Source organism: Vicugna pacos, unplaced genomic scaffold (genome assembly GCF_048564905.1).
Source record: "Vicugna pacos unplaced genomic scaffold, VicPac4 scaffold_104, whole genome shotgun sequence".
NCBI classification, from domain to species: Eukaryota; Metazoa; Chordata; class Mammalia; order Artiodactyla; family Camelidae; genus Vicugna; species Vicugna pacos.
Window position 1 is genome coordinate 2,317,533 of NW_027328784.1, and position 17,285 is coordinate 2,334,817.

General features: G+C 38.9%; 1 protein-coding gene across 1 annotated transcript in view; it reads right to left on the minus strand.

Annotated features, from left to right (window-relative positions):
• LOC140694797 (uncharacterized) overlaps positions 1–17,285 on the minus strand; it is a 135,311-nt gene that overhangs the window by 17,757 nt on the left and 100,269 nt on the right. The window contains exon 12 of the mRNA XM_072957859.1: positions 7,055–7,181. The gene's annotated coding sequence lies outside the window, so the exon portion shown is untranslated. The remainder of the gene's footprint in view (positions 1–7,054; positions 7,182–17,285) is intronic.

The following is a 17,285-nucleotide window of genomic DNA, read 5'->3' on the forward strand; positions in this document are numbered from 1 at the left end:
AATGATGGTTCACTCCCCTTAGGAGAAAGCCCAACCAGGCCTGAGCACAGCCTAAGGCCCCAGCATCCGCTTTCCCTGCACGGCCGCGCCGCCTCACCCACCACGCAGCTCTACACGTGCCGTGTCTAGGACAGGGATGCTGACTCCGCACAACCCAGGGCTTGTCTCACTTGAACAATGATCACCTTCTTCAGTGTTCATCTTCTTCATTGCTGACTCTCACAAAAATGTTTTCTCATGATGAATCAATATCTTTTTCCTTACAACTGCCCATCATTAATAATGAGCTCCCCCCAAAGAGAGAAGACCTAATTCTCAGTCTCCTTATCTGTAAAGTGAGAATAACAAGGAAATATGTGAGGTTTCAAGAGAAATAATATTCATGTGAGGCTGAGGGACAATTCCATCATACAGTAAGCATTCAATATGTGCTTACTTAATATTAATAAGAATATATTGCATTCTAGCAACCTTCAATCAATGTTTTATGACTTTGTCCAACAGACTACTGACAAACTGTTGGACGAACCACTTTGAGCAGATCAGCACAAGCATACTGGGAGAGGTAAGTGCTGACTCCAGTTACAGCTGCAGCCACCCAGCACTACGGGGCGGGGGCAGTTTGCTCAAACTCTTACATGTTGCTTGAGCATTTAGTTCTCATTATAGAATAAAGACAGTTGTTCTTTAGTCAAAGCTCCTGAAACATAAATCTTCAAAGATTGATGCAAATTAGGTTTCAAGTACAACACTCTCACTAGAATTTATTTGAAAATTATAGTCTTAGCTACTCCGCACATCAAAAGGGCATAATCTTAATGTATCTGACTAAATACACTGAAAGGGTTGTTTAAAAGTAATTAAGAAGAAGCCATTCAGAATAAGCTCTCAGTATCATCTGCACAAAGACCCACCCAAGGGTCTCATTTCTCACTTCCACATAGGTGTTTTCAAGTAGCTTACCTTGGGTCTTGGTTTCTTATAACACGGGGCGGGGAATAGTTGTGGATAGATTTATGTAGCAAATATATACCAAGGGTATTTGTTGTGAAGGAATTCTACAAATAAGAAGATTGATACATAGTCCCACCCATAAGAAATTCAGCCTTTCCATTTACAACAGCATTAAAAATAAAGTGAGAGATACATTTAACAAAAATTTACAAGATTTGTACATTGAACTTTTTGAAGTATCACCAGAATAAATTTTAAAAGATCTACATATATGGAAGACATCCCATTTTCATGGAATGATTGACAATATTATTAAAAATGTTAAGAATCCTCAAAGTGAACTATATATTCAGTGGAATCCCTATCAAAATTCCAGCTGACTTCTATGCAAAATTGAAAAACTGATCCCAAAATTCACATGGACGTGCAAGGGGCCCAGGACAGCAAAAACAACCTTGAAAAAGAAGAGTAAAGTTGGAGGACTCACTTTAAAGTGTACTAAAATGCTATAGTACTAAGTCAGTATGATACTGGCATAAGTTTGGATAAATAAGTCTAAGAGACACAATAAAAACCCACGGGGAAAAACTTACATTTACAGACACTTTTCCACTAGGGGGCCAAAAACACTCCATTGAAAGAATAGTCTATTCAACTAATGGTTCAGGGACAGCTGGGTATCTGCAGGCAAAAGAATCAATCTGGAATCTGAACACCCATATTTTATATAACAAATAAAATTAATTGAAAATAGATCACAGACAGAAATGTAAAAATTAAACCTATAAACTTTCTAAAAGAAGACACAGTATAAATCTTTGTGGGCCTAGGATAGGCTTTGGTTTCCTAGATACAAAACCAAGAGCACAAGTGATAGAAGGAAAAAGCAGATAAACTGGACTTCATCAAAACTAAAACCTTTTTCTTACAAAGGACATCATCAAGAAAGTCAAATGACAGGGGAAAAGGGTATCTCAAGTCAGAGAGTGCGTGCTTTGCAAAAAAATAAAATAAATCTTACATCAAACTACCTCCCTTGTAAAGAAATTGTTTTAATGTTTAAAAAAATATAGTTAAAGGACAATGTGCAGAATAGAAGAAAAATTTTGCAAAGCATGTATCTAATAAGAGAGTAGTATCCAGGATATATAACAAATGCTTACAACTGAACAATACAAAAAAATACACCCAATTTTTAAATTTACCACGAATTTAAATAGATATACAAATGGCCAATAATCATATGAAAAGATGCTCAGCATCACTAGGGAAGTCAAAAACAAAATGAGATCTCATTTTACACCCACTAGGATGGTTATAACCAAAACATGGACAATAACAAATGTCGTTCAGGAGGCAGAGAAACCTCATATGCGGCCAGGGGAAAGGAACAATGTTGCAGCTTCTTTGGAGAAGTCTGGTATTTCCTCAAAAGCTTAGAGTTATATGTCTCAGCAATTCCACTCCTACATATAGAGTCATCTCTCAATATCCTTGGGGGGTTGGTTTCAGGAACCCCACACCCTGGATACCATAATCCAAGGATGTTCGAGTCCCTTTACAATCAACCATCTGGATTCATGTAGTGGAAACTACAGATATGGCGGGGCAAATGTACAGCCAACAGAATGAAAACATATTCTCATAAAAAATTTCACATCAATATTCATAGCAGTATCATTCAGAGTAGCCAAAAGTTACTAACAATATCCATCCATCAATGAACGGATAAACAAAATTACCAAGAATAGGCCCACAAACTTTTGGTCATTGAAACTTTGACAAAGGAGGTGAGAACATACAATGGAGTAAAGACAGCCTCTTCAGCAAATGGTGTAGGGAAAACTTAACAGCTGCATGTAAATCATTGAAGTTAGACTACTCCCTCACAGAATATACAAAAATGAATACAAAATGTGTTAAAGACTTAAACATGTAGACAAGACACTATAAACCTCTTAGAAGCAACCATAGGCAAAACATCTGACATACATCTCAGCAATGTTTTCCTAGAGCAGTCTACTCAAGCAATAGAAAAACAACCAAAAATATACAAGAGGGATCTAATTAAACTTACAAGCTTTTGCACAGCTATGGAAACAGTAAGCAAAACAAAAAGACAACCAACCTATGGAATGGGAGAAAATATTTACAATAAATGAAACTGCTAGGGGCTTAATTCCCAGAATATGTAAACAGCTTTTACACTTAATAAGAAAGAAAAACAAACAATTCAATTCAAAAATTGGCAGAAGTCCTAAAGAAACATTTCTCCAATGAAGACGTACAAATGGCCAGTAGCCACATAAAAAAATATTCATTATCATTATCAGAGAAATGCAAATCAAAACTGCAATCAAGTATCACCTCTCACCAGTCAGAATAGCCATCATTCAGAAGTTCACTGACAATAAATACTGGAAAGTCTGCAGAGAATTGGGAACACACCTACACTGTGGTGGGGATACAGTTTGGTGGAGCCATTGTGGAAAAGTGTATAGATGTTCCTCTAAAGACATAAAATTGACCTCCCAGATGACCCAGCAATCCCACTCCTGGGCATATATCCAGAAGGAACCCTAATTGAAAAAGACACCTACACCCCAATGTACACAGCAGTACTATTTACAATATCAAGACATGGAAGCAACCGAAATGTCCACTGAGAGATGACTGGATAAAGAGGTTGTAGCATATTTGTCCAATAGACTACTATTCAGCCATAAAATAATAATAAAATAATGACATTGGCAGCAACATCAATGGACCTGGAGAATGTCATTCTAAGTGAAGTAAGCCAGAAAGAGAAAGGAAAATACCATATGAGATTGCTCACATGTGGACTCTAAAAAAAAAAAATAGAAAGAAACAAAAAAATAAACTTATCTACAGAACAGAAACAGACACAGAGACATAGAAACCAAACTATGGTTACCAGTGGGGAGAGGGTGTGGGAAGGAATAAACTGGGAGTTCAAGATTTGCAGATACTGAGTATGTAAAGAATAAACAGCAAGTTTATACTGTATAGCACAGGAGAATATATTTAATATCTTATAGTAACTTATGTTTAAAAAGAGGATGAAAATGAATACAGGTAGGTTCCTATTTAGCTGAAGTGTTGTGCTGTACACAAGAAACTAACACAAAATTATAAACTAACAAGACTTCAATGAAAATATTTTTAAATAGACCAAAAACGAAAACAAAGGAAAAGGATATTATCAAGCAAAAAAAATAAAGTACTGATTCAGGCTACAATTATGGATGAATCTTGAAACTTTATGCTAAAATAAGCCAGACACAGAAAGCCAAATAGTGCCCTTTAAAGTGAACTGTATCTAAGCGTTTATTGTACTACTCCTGTAAATTTTCCAGAGGTTTGAAATCTATCAATATCAAAATAAAATGTATTATGCATTAAAAACTTAAAACGCTTCCTCACAGGAGGGCTTTAATTATTAAATGCAGAAACGCATATAAAGCTCTTGGAAAAACAATTTGCACGTCCACACACAGTCACTGCTGTCACTGCCACTCAGAGGGTGGTGACAGCGCTGATGAGAGCTGCCTCCACTCGCTCCCCTGCAGAAAGGAGTGAAGGCCTTAGCTCTGACAGGCAGGGTGAGCGTGAACCTGAGTCATACACAGCCATGTTCCAGACTCTGCGTTACCCAACTTTCTTATACAAACTGCAACATGTAATGTAAACACGCTAGAGGGATGTATCTTACAACACAGGGAATACAGACAATGTTTTACAGTAACTATAAATGGAGCATCTATTGTACACCTGAAACTAATATCATATTTTAAATCAGCTATATTTTTATGAAAAATTAAAAAATATTTTTAAAATGCTATCACTTTAATATTCAATTCGGTTTTTAAGTTACTACTAAACAGCTCAGAATGTATAAAAGCATTTAATTGTGCTGTTTGCTTACATATTTATTTACATTCAGCCTCTTGCTAAAAGAGAATTTAAACAATTCTGTTAAACACAGCTTAACAACCATAACAACAAAAGGCAAAACGGAGAGTGAAGAGAAAATGGAGATTCAATACTTAAATGAAACCAGGGGGAAGTAAACTCATAAAAATGGATTCCATGAAGTCAGGGAAGGGGTTAAGGCTGACTAGAAATTCAGCTGTAGGATTCTTGGCAGCGAAACCAAAAAGAAAAGATGATGGGGCGGGTGGTAGAGCGTGTGCTTAGCGTGCACGGGGTCCTGGGTTGAAGCCCCAGGGCTTCCACTAACAGGTAAATACATCTAATTAACTGCCCCCCTAAAAGATCACCAAAGAAAAGAAAAAGAGAAATTTCTTTCCCAAAGAACCCTGATATTAAATTTGGATTAAATATTAAAAAAAAGAAAAAAAGAAAAATTCAAAAGATAAGTGACACTGAAGGAAAACCACAGCTGGCCTAACAAGCTAAGTCACAAATCAAAGTGTGATAAGTGTCGGTTTCCTGATCTAAGTTTTGCTGGGCTACCTGGTAAATCTGAAGTTTAGTGTCAGTTTACTGGGCTAATAAGCTAACCCGAAAATCCAAGGTCAACAGTTGTCAGTAACGTGATCTGTTCCAAATTGATAAGCTTCAGTGTACTGATTCCTTGCTTTTTGTTGTTTGAGCCTTATTGGGTATTAGCCCCATACTTGTAATTAACCCTATAAAACCTCATGTGCACGTCTTGGAGGTGCTCAGAGCTTTGGAAAAGAAACCCCTCTGAGCCCGCCAGCGTAATAAATCTCAGTACTCCAACCCTCTGTGTGATTCTTATTTCTTGGCTGGCCTTTTGTTTCCATAACAACACAAGCGATAATGCCCGTGAGATAAATCTGGGGAGGCTGCTGGTAAGTCGCCATGTCTCACGTGGGAAAATCTGAAACATCCTTCTCACCACTCAGAGTCATCATAAGCCCACACCACACCTCCTGCCGTTAAATGCAGGAGCACGGTTAGGGCCCGGCCTTTGCTGTCTTTGTGTCATCACAGTGATACAGGATGGAAGGGGGAAGAGCACAGCCATTCAAGGAAGGCCGCAGCAATTGACATCAAAATGGTGAAGGATTCAACCCCCAATAGGCCTTGAGGCTCAGGATGAAGAGATTTAACTTCTAGCAGATCTTGAGCTTCAGTAAACATCCATTGTAATAGTAACCTGGTGAATAACATGCCCCAGGCACCATGGCAGTCCCAATGATAGCCACAAAAGGTCAAAGGGTGGGAAATGGCCAACTCCCTGGGAATCCTAGCCCCTTGCCCTAAGGCTGGTCCTTCTACTTATTAGCATATGAAACCACCAAGCCCAAGAAAACAAGCAACACAGCGCCACCTCGCGGTCACCACTCTCTGTCCCTCTTTGGAGAAGACAGACCTTCTGTCTGTGGGGTGTGTACCTACTTCTAATCTGTGCATGAAACCCCCACACCTCGTGACGTTTCTCTTGCATTTCAATGTATCTGTCTGAATATATATACCTTTACTCAACACTGGCTTGCTCTTGAATTCTTTACTGCATGAAGTCAAAGAACAAAATCTGGTGGGGCACATCCCAGGGGCTCAACGAAAGCCTGGGACACAGCCCTTCTCATGCCCAACGTTTTTTATTCTTGTATCAACAGGACTGGGCTGTGAAGTGACGTCTGAGGCCCCAGCTAAGGGACAGAACCAGCTTCCAGGGTTCCAATTTGCGGGCAGCCTCTCCCCCAGCTTGGGCCTTGGGGTCTGCCCGGTTCTCTGTGTTTCTCTGTTGTGCTGACTCCCCAGCCATACAGCGTACTCCTAGGCCTGTCCCCACAAAACCCTTCTCTCCAAAATACAAGCACGTCATGTCACAATCCTCTTGTTCAACCAGGAAATGTTCAGCCCACTTTTTTCCTCCCCAATAAATTACCCAACTGTCCTCCCTCCCATCACATCACTTCTTTCTTTGTGAGAACTCTGCACTCGCCACACCCCATCATGAACACAGGTGTCTTGCTGGCTGTGACCGAGATGTTTCTTTCTCACACAGCAAGCGTCCTTTCACTTTCCCCTTGTTACCTTAAAAAAGCCTTTCCTGAGTCACCCACCCCTCTGATTATGAACTCACAATGTGCTGAAGTTGCAGTCACTATGTGCATACATCCCAGTTTTGGCTAGGTTTCCATCACAAGATCTTCATTAAGGAGCTGCATCAAGAAGTTATACAGGGTATTCTTACATCAGAGTGGAGGAACCTGCAAAAAATTTAAACGGCTTTGAAGAGAGTGTTAACCAGGGACAGAGATGTCGCGGGTCCTAGTCAAAAGTGTCATGAGGAAAAATGTTCTCCCAAGGCTCAGAGTGGCTTCTGAACACAGAATCCTCAGGGAGGAGGTGACAGGCAGTGATTAGGGTGGGTGATACAGGTTACGCTCCCCCAGCTGGGGAAGAATAGGTTTTTTTCTTGTTTTCCAAACAATTTCTTACTATCTTTTTCTCTTATTGCCACATACCATTTCCTACGAATTAAGCATATCAATGTCAGTCATTTGGGCCACTTGGGAGAAGCTACACGATGCCATTCACAGGGATGGGGCATGACAGCCACACCAGTCTAGGTTGAAAGACCAGTGGGGGTATTTGCAAGGTAATCACGGGCATGCAACAAACTCCCCAGCTTCAATGACCTCATCTCAAAGCTGGGGTCAATAAAACTACCAAGCAAATTGCGTGAAGATTATGGCCAATGTTTACTAGGTAAGTGCCCGTGAAAGCTGCCGCTTAATGGGGAATGAGTACGATCAATGAGGCCCTGTCTACCTGCCCACATGCGCCCTGCCTTCCTGCCTTGCTGCAACAGCAGAACTTGTTTAGCTGAGATGAACACCCCCAGAGCAGCCCAGACGGGAAAGCTCCCAGCTCTGCACGGCGAGACGTGTTCCTTTCCTTCTCAGAGCTGATCACAGTTTGCTGTCGTCTGTTTTTATGTTTATCCCTTTTGTAACTCCCTCTCCTCCGGAGTTTTTGCTCAAGCAGCACAGGGCCAGGTGTGTCTTGGGTCCTGCCGGATATTCTGGGCAGGGAAACAGCCAACTCCATATCTGGCTCTGGTGCTGAACGGAGAGAGCAGAAGGCCCAGGGGCCCATGCTGAACTGAGGCCCCTGCACCCAAAATTATGGTCTGACCTTGGGCAAATTACACAGTCTTCTTTACCCTGAGATTCCTCATCTGTCCATGAAAATAACTGCCCATGTCACACAGAGTTACAAGTATTAAAGGAAATCAACAGATTCACAACCTAGCCAAGGGGCTACAAGTGCATCCTCAACAGACAAATGCTGCCTTTACGGCTCTGACGCACGCTAAGCGGGGCAGCCCCACACAGTGAACACTGCTAAGTGCCAGGGTGTTAAATGCTTCATGTGTGCTATAATACTCTTTAGATCTTACAACAATCCCAGGAAGAAATGAATATTATCATGCCCATTTCACAGATTCACCAACAGGTTGAGAGTATGCATTCTATTCCAAGGCCCTATGGTGAAGAAATGGCAATTTAAACCGGAATCTGGGCCCAGGCCTTGGCTCCATCTCTCTCCCATCCACCTGACCACTTGCCTATGAATTCCACCTGTCCAATATAAAAGTTTGCAGCCGGCCATCTCTTAAAAGCAATGTGTGCCACCGTTTGTCAATGTTGTTTAATTACCATAAACTGTTCTCAGAAACCACTACAGTAAAGAAAGTTGGACTTAAGGAATTCTGCATTGCGTTCTCCTGCAATGTGCAGGATCCCTTTCCTACACCTCCAAATCCAAGTGTATGCTTCCTCCGTGTTTATGTTTGCACACGGCTTATTAAAGCAGAAGGTATCTGCATTAATTCCATCTCGGTTGCTTTCCAAGTTTGCAGATTATCCATATTCGGTCTGTGAACGAAAATACTACAATGTGAATGAGAATACTGCAACCATGTCAGTAAACAAAGAATACTGATACCAAGTCATTAAAGGCTTCCGCCACTCCCCGGCGAGGACAGGCTTGCAGCCCAGCCACTGCAGCAACTCACAATGGTGCCCTCTGAGCAGACTCAGAATAAGAAAGGACGGGCTACTGGCCCGAGATAGCTAGGTGCTTGTCTAAAAAATGAATTCAGTGAGTCCTAATATTTGCTTCCTCCCATTCATACAAAATCACTAAATTCTTGAACTTGAGATACCTGGCTTTCTTTAGATAACAAGTAATCTTTTATTGTTCCAACAACCTGGTCTTTGTTGTAAAGCTCCTATATATCCTAGCTCTTCCTCAACCTCTTGGGAGCAGTCCCTCAGAGAGTTCTGAGAGACGGTCATCCTGGCTCGAGTCCTCCCGCCAAATGAAACATAACTCTTAACTTTTAGGCTGCACGTTTATTTCAGTCAACAGTTTTGGACACCATGAAGCACCACAGCAGATTTCTCTCCACCTGAACTCTCCAAGTAACCAGAGCCTTGGTACCAGCAGTGGCCCTTTGTGCTCATCCGCCTCCTCGGGGGGTCCAGATGAATTTGGCTGAGTCTCTCCTGGTTCTCAGATCTCACATATTGGTTGATGATCCTAAGTTTTATCTGGCGGTGTATCCAGGTACGTGGCCCTCCAGTTGAAAGAAACTGAGGTGAATTACCCACCCAGTGGAGACATCCCGAGTGGGTCCAAGTTGAAAGACACTGGGTTCAGGACTGAGTGGTTAGGTAAGAGGCTGGTCTAATGTTTTCCTCAATTTGGTTACCTCCATTGAATTTTTCAGGATAAAAGTAAAACTCTTATGAGGAAACTTTCAACTCCAAATTTTGGACCATCCTCCTGGCTGGTAACAGCATTCTCGGGTGACAGGGAATCTTCCAGGAGTGGTAGACACAAAGACTTCATGCCACAGAGTTGTCCCTGTGGGAAATCTTACTAGCAAATTTATTCTGAGAACCCGACCTTACAATGGGGAATAGAACTTTCAAAAAAAAAATAAAGAACAGAAAAGAAAAGAAAAAGAAATGACAGATTGCCAGTCTCCAAGTAAAACCCCAGCCAGATTTATGTACATACAAAACTTACAACATTAATCGGGAATAAGAAAAAAAAAAAACTCACTCTGGAAATAACCAGGCCTGATAAAAACATTTTTTGGCATTCTGAACTTATAAAAACAAAATCCCCTTTAGTGGGAACTTGGATTTCTCTTCCTGTGTCCTTGAAATGTAAACGTTTTATCTTTCTCTGGATGTTTTAAGTGTGTGCATGTAAGTATATATATGTTTAGTTTAGTTTTTAAAGGAAACCTTGGACTCTGCCATACAAAAGTTCAAGTATTGTGTACATACGGTGGCCACGCAAATAAATTGGGATTCTAAGCAATTCTTTGATTGTACCAATTTTCAGATATTTTGCCATCTTAAACTTTGTTGCATCAGCCTGGACCACGAAGGCTTTAAGCTTTTGGAGAGTAAACCTTTGAATTTTATTTAGGCAACACCCCGACTCTCATGTGGAAGGGCCTCTTCATCTTATTGGTTTAAAATCACTATATATATATATATATATATATATATATATATATATATATATATTTATTTATATATATATAAATTGATGGCCATATGATGGATTTTTTAATTTGGAAAAACTTTTTAATTGGTGAAAGTTTAAAGAGATCTCATTATAAACGGCTGTTTTATTGGTACCTATTAAAATAAAGTTTAAATGCAGAAAAATATATCTAATGGTTAACCTAAGAACTCAGATATAAAAATATAACTGGTTTGAAAAGCTACATTTTTGTTTTTCCTTTCTGATAAATGTTTCTAGAGATGCTAATAAAAACTTAGTATAATTAATGTTAATTAGGTTGAATAACTGGAAAAAGGATTGTAAAAATGTCAAAAAAACAGATAAGTGGCTTATCCCAAAAGGATAAATATTTTTATATGGTTATTTTGAATGAGATCAATAAAATGGACATTTTTGGATTTACATACAGGGTTTTGATACTACACTACGTAAAGTTAAAAAAAAAGGGCCAAAGAGTTCACCTACTCCCCCCCAACATTAAAGTTCAAACAAGTCCGTTTTATTTACCACAGTTTAAAATATATTTATATGTAGACTGAAATACTTGATCAAGGATTGGGACAACAGACCAATTAATGAAATTAAAAATCGAGAAGGGCCTAAGCTCTTTGGCTGAAACTTGGGCATCCTAGAGACTTCTATAAAATTATATACAATGTACACCCACAAAAAAAAGGTTTCTGTCACTCCTTCTAGAAATAAGAATTATTGATTAAACTTAATAAATATAAAAATTAAAGGTATAAGATTTAATAAAATTGAGATAAAAGTTTGTGAAATTGGTATATTTAGATGGTCTTTATATAAACCTTTTGCTTATGTTGTGGGATAGATATGTTTCAGTGGAAAAACGCTTCCCCTTCTTGGTATTATAAGGCTGGGCACATGTCTATCCCTCTGAAAATATTAATTGAACAAATTAAAGGAAACCAATATAGTTACTTGAGACGTCCAATATAACGTAAATCTAAAAAGTAATTTGAGTAGCTAAAAAAAAAATATAGGTTTACCCTGGGTTTAACTTATAACTCAAGGAAAAGAGACCTTAATAAATGTCTTATGCAAGCTTTGGAAGACAAAATAAAGAAAACCTTAGTTTTAAAACATGGAATTCTTTGTTTACAGCTCTTCTCACTGATACAAAAATGCCAATTAAGGAGATAAAATTGGGTCTGGGTGACAGAGCATTTATCTGGGGACCTGGAAGAGAGTGTCTTTGTCTTGCAGATCAGAAATATAAATACAACAAACAGTGACCTAGGACTGAGCCTAATTAGCTCAACGAAATAAAACTTGAGGCCATGAAATTTTTGGCATTTTAGAACTCAGAACTCTGACGGGTCCTTCAGACTTTGTGAGGAAATCTTAATTATCTGTTTCATAAATAGTAAGCCTTAGTGATTTGAGCAAGCAAATTCAGCTTACTCCAACTATTATTATAAATATAAGTAAGTTTTAAAGTGAAGCTATGAGATCTCTAGCTTTTGTCTGTTTATAAGCCTGCATACAGATTATAGAAGTGAGATATTTCTACTGCTAAAAAAAAAAAATTTCGAAGTCAAAGAGCTCTGCTTAATTGATGTAAAAATATAAGAGCTTAAAAATTAAGTATTTTTAAAATAAAAACTTAACAAATTGACTTTCAGTGTCATGTGAATTGGAAAATATTCAATATTAAGGTAATATTTGATATTGTTTAGTTTAAGTATGTTCTAATAAATGTAGACATCTTTAAAATCATCCATCTTAACTATAATACCTTTACTGTACCTAGGTTTAATGAAAGTCAAATAAGATCCTGTTATATCTGTTGCAGATTTGTCAAAAAAAAAATAACAGTAATGTGCTGTGGTAAAATTTTAAGTAAATTAAATGCAAATGAGATGAGAGCTTTGGGTAAATATTTAAAATATATTTTTAAAATGTATGCTTAAAATAATCTCTAAATGTTTGATATCTTTAAATTCTAGAGTTGTGCTAAATTAAGTTAAATGACAAGATTTTATTAAATATCTATGCAATTTTCAGATAAAATAAGATTGAAATATGAATTACTTAACATTTAACTTCCTCTTACAGTGAAACTAAAGGTGTTTAGAAATATTAATAAATGGTTGGTGTCACACAGAAATAGTCTCTATTAGTAAGGGAATGATCTCAGTATCCTAGGAAAGTAATATAAATGCGTAAAGGAAGATGTAAGAATGGAATAATACTTTGTTAATGAAAAATAGTGACTTTCTCCTGAAGCTGGTTACCTCTGAATGGAAGACAAAATAAGGGACACACTAATATAAGTATAGAAAGCTGTGGAAGGCTTGTGGAAAAGGAACCCTGAGGAAAGTTTTGTACGTGGTCAGAATTGGCTAAGTTTAGAATCAAATTGGGCAACGTAAATGAATCTTAGAAGTTAGCTGGAACAAGATTAGATTTGGTTTTCTCTCTGTTAAGAGGAAAAAATTTTCTTAAAATATTAATCCACCTTCAGTAACAGATTGTAAAACTTCTTATACCACTTAGCTGATCTGTTCTGCCTTTACATTTGACATATTTTCTTGTTAATGAATTAGTACTACATTACAGTGATCTATATGTTTATCTGATCAAGTGTTCTGAAATCTTTCAAAAAGCTCCCCAAATATAAAATTCTAATTAATTAAATAAAAATTAATTTAATTAATTAAAATTCTTTTAATCTCCAGTTAAGTTTGGGATGCTACAGAAGGCCCCTGAAACATCCCAAAGAGAGATTTTTAACTATAAAGTTTCATTTGGCATTTTAAATAACATGGAATTGTCAAATGAATCATAAAACTTCTAAGGTTATATTGAATGAGAAATATTATTAATATAGGTATTGTAGAAATTATATGGACTCCCTAAAATTCTGGTATATCTGAAATGTTACCAGTGATAATTATGGGTATAGTGAACAGGTTTCTTTATTGATTATAGTGTAACGGTGTTTAACCATGCTTTTAAATCTTTTGTCATTTATAGACAGTTAATTGTTTTCTTCTGATGGTTTTGCAAAATGCTTTCTCTTCAAGGAGATTTACTGATTTCTAATAAATTTCAAACTACAGCACTGAACTAAACTGGGTAAGACATTTTAAAGTTCTAATGAAAACTCTCATTAAAAGAATTAGCTACATGGGACTGATTAACCAGCTGAATATGGTTATAATTTTTGATATTGTTTGAAATACTACTGCCTTTTAACCTGTTTCCCAGACATAAAGAATCTCTTCTCCTTAAGCTAGTTATGGTTCACAGCAATTTGATAAATTATAACTATGTATACAGACTTGGAACAGTTATCTTTTCTCTCTATCTGATCCCTCAAAAGACTAAAAATACTTAGGTCCCCAGTGGCTCTATCAGACAAATTAGGGAGATCATCTCCTAAGAGATATAGGAGTATAAAGGTATTTTAAGGATTTTAAAGAGAAAAGAATTTACCTAAATCTGTAAGGCAAAAATCCATGAAAAGCCTTGACGTGGCTTTCTTGGCCTTAGAAAACCTTATTAACATTCTACCCTGAGACTCCGTATTAAAACTTCCAACACAGTCAATTTAAAAAGCCTATATGATCAAATAATCAGATTTAATTTGTAAAGAAATTAATCTTGATTTGGCTATATTTGAGAAAACTGAGGGTAACTTTAGAGAGAAAAAAATTATATTTTAGTGGATATTAAATTCTAGTTTTGTTAATTGAGGTCCATATTTACTAAGACACTTCCCAGATCATTCCTTGCTGTTATGTCACACTGCTGTACAGTTTAATTGAATTATGAAAAGAATACTCTAGGTTTGATTCTGAAGCTCAGTAATCTATCCTTGGGTAAAATTCCAATGCCCCATGACCTGCAGCCAGGGGATTATACATACTGCAACAGGCATGACTTAAAGAACTGTCTCCAACCTGAATGGAAAGACCCTTTTTCAGATACTCTTAACTAGACCATACACACCAAAGCTGAAGGAAACGGAGTCTCGGATTCATTTCCTATCTGAAACAGCCCCTGCAGTGCACTGGCTTATAGAGCGCTGCTCACCTTAAAACAATGCCCAAATGGAGAAAAAGCTTCCATACCAGGATGAGAAGAAGACGACATCTGAGCTAGACTGCTGACCCAAGACACAGGACCAGGACTGTATACCAATTACTTTGATAATTTCTCCAACCTTTGATTATGAACTACTCCAATTGTTAAGTTTATGATAAATTACCTATGTCTAGTACTTCTGTGTTACCTTGGTGGGTTTCCCTACTCCAAGGCTCTAACTAGGTAGCCCTCAGAAACATTATTCTAAAAAGAAATTATAGTTCTGTTTAGGCCACTGTTGATCTTACAAGGTGGGAGATTTCAACTGGCCAATTAATACCTGCTCTGACCCTGACCATAAATATGAACTTTCTCATAGGATCAAACTCAGAAACACAAGCAAAATTTTAACCCAAAAATACAACTTCTCGACTATTAAATTCTTACTCGTGACTTTATTAACGTTACTAGCTGTATTACTTATATCCTGTCTATTTTATAAAATTGTTGTCTGTTACATTTCCCAATGTGTAACTAGGCCCACAAGATGGATGATGGCTAAACATCTTGAAGAAACAGATAAAATTTATAACCCTGAATAAAATAAATATAATAGTGTGATTCTAGGTATGGGAATGAGCAAAGAAGGTTAAACACTTCCTGGATCATAATAGAGTAGTAAGACAGGTGATCCAGAGAACTTTTAGTATCAACAGGGCCTGATAAAAAAAACTAACACCTTGAATGGCAACTCAGAAGATTCTTCACCTGAACTAGGAATGAGCCATCCTAGCAATGTGGGACAAAATTGGTCATGAAATTTCTCTCAAAATATTGGTCGAATTTAGGACCAAGGGGGAACACTGTGAATGAAAATACTACAATGTGCATGAAAATACTGCAACCATGTCAGTAAATAAAGAATGCTGAATCCAAATCATCAGCGGCTGCTGCCAACCCCCAGTGAGTTCATGCCTACAGCCCGGCCTCTCAGCCACTCACAGTGATGCCCTCTGAGCAGACTCAGTGCAAGAAAGGACAGGATACTGGCCCTAGATAGCCAGGTGCTTGCCAAAGGAATGAATTCAATGACCCAAATGTTTGCTTCCCACCATACATAGAAAACCACTAAATACTTGAACTTGAGATATCTGGTTTTCTTTAGATAACAAGCAATATTTTATTGTTCCAATTACCTGATCTTTGTTGTAAAGATTCTATTTATCCTAGCTCCTCCACTACCTCTTGGGAGCAGTCCCTCAGAGTGATCTGAGAGGCTGTCATCCTGGCTCGAGTCCTCCAGCCAAATAAATCAAAGCCCTTAACATTTAGGCTGAACGTTTATTTCAATGACGTTCCAGAATAGACACAACTCATCAATTCTGTAATGGAACACACTGAATCAGGAACCAAAAGCGTGTTTTAGTCCAGAAAATCTCCAGGTTCCTATTTCTTCCTGTCATTATACAATCCCTCCAGAACTCATTACTTTGCTGTCTGCTCCTCTGCCAACCAAACTCAGAGAAGAGACAACTCAGCAGAGCGCCCTGCTGGGGAGAACACCCCGCAGAAGCACTGCAGGCTGCCTTCCCTCCCGCACGCTCTGCTGACCCTTGGTGTCCACCGTGGAGACCAGGCCAACACAGCTCTTCCCAACAGCTGCAAAGTCGCACACGTTAAATAAATCATTTTATTTTATATGATATTTTACGTATATACCCATCTCTGAAAACAGCTTTGCCAGAAGCCCAAATCTTCAACATTAATCTGCAAAGGCAAATCAGGTCCCCAAGGGAAAACAAGTCTTAAGACGACGCTAAGGCCTCCAAAGTCCTCTCCACGACCATGAACCAAACTGCCTGCAGGTCTGCAGCTGCAGGAGGCTACATGTCTGCTTTTAAAGCAACCCCTTTCTGCCCTCGGGTGCTACAATGCCCTTTTATGCCCTCCCATCACAGGGCAAGAGCAGCCGCTGCAGAACCTTGCAGGGCAGCACTGACAGGACTGGACAAAGGGGATCAGAGCTAAACAAAGCATTCTGATGACACGAGCTTGTCACTGTGTCTCTTTACAGATGTAGATATATATAGAGAGAAGTGGGGTGATATTGCTCAAAGTCACACAGCTAATAAGTGGCAAAGTATATAACTCTGCTCCTCCCTCCTGTGTGACGCCCAACTGGGACAACCACAGGGTTCTCTCGTGGCTGCCTGAACAGTCTTTTCCTATCACTCATGACACACAATAGTGTCTGAACTTAGCCTGCATTTGCAGCATCTTTTCCCTCCAGTTTCTCAGGAACAAGGCTGTTCGGGCCTGTATGAATTCCGGCTTCCTGAAATCTCCGTGCTCAGGCTGGTCTTGCCTGTGCATCCGGCCCGCTGCTCAGAGGCTCTTCCTCCCCTGCAGGAGGACGTTTCTAATCTTCACAGGGACACAACCTCAGGGGAGCTCTCCTCTCGCCCTCAGCATGGCAGGTGTCCCAGGCCTCATCCCGAGCAGCCCCGTTAGGACGGTGTCTGCCCAGCTCTGCTAGTCAGATCAGCAGCCTCAATGCCAGGGATTATACCCAGGTCACACTGCAAACCTACTGCCCGCCTCACAGCCCCCAGCCAGCAGGTCACCTGGAAGTCACAGCAAGTGCCCCACCCAATCCAGAAGTCTCTTCTTTTGCCAGCACCACTGATGAATGGTTTCCAACCTTC